Source organism: Gavialis gangeticus, unplaced genomic scaffold (genome assembly GCF_001723915.1).
Source record: "Gavialis gangeticus isolate Ggan-Ray unplaced genomic scaffold, GavGan_comp1, whole genome shotgun sequence".
Classification (NCBI taxonomy): Eukaryota; Metazoa; Chordata; order Crocodylia; family Gavialidae; genus Gavialis; species Gavialis gangeticus.
This window is the reverse complement of record NW_017729024.1, coordinates 37,263,967-37,264,700: the sequence shown is the minus strand read 5'-3', so window position 1 is coordinate 37,264,700 and position 734 is coordinate 37,263,967.

Genomic DNA, 734 nt, shown 5'->3' with positions numbered 1-734 from the left:
CAAAGAATTCCTGACCCCCCCCCCACCCCCAACTAAACAAAACTGATTAAGATGCAGTGGAAGACACACCAAAAACCCTCCAGATAAGGGTGACAAGAGTGAAACAACTGCCCTAGGTCTCATTTGCATCCAAGATGGAACCAGATGACAACTCATTTACATGGGAGATGGAGAACAGAATGCCTGAAGCAGAGACCACAGTGAATTCTGGGATCAGAGAAGCAGGGGAGCACTGCATGATGGGGAATCTGTGTTCCAAATGCTAATCTACCCACATTTACACACGCCCAGCTCAGCATTTATCAGACCAGTTCTAATCTGGATTTACAATGGACTCCACCCCCCCCCCTAAGTTTCATAGGCATCTTGGGCCATACATTCCCCAGTCCCACTATGGGAGGTCTATTTAAACTTGATTGACTAAGACTCAGTTGCCAGGTTAGGGAATGCTGAGGCAAAGAGACTGAGTCAGAGGGGGTATGGGCAACATTTGAACAATGGTAAATTGTTCATCACAGCGTCCAGCCCATTGGAGCCCTGACCACGAGTGTTGTCACACTTTTCCTGGGATGACTGGTGGAAGTTCTCCCCCCAAAAGGTTATGAACAATCCAGTAATTGCCTTAAGTCTGTTAAAAGACTATAGTAAGATCTGGAAAAGTCATGCTAAGCTGAGGCTTGTTCACAAGTAAAAGTCCCAAACCCTGATGCTGTAAGCTATCTATTGTTTCTGAA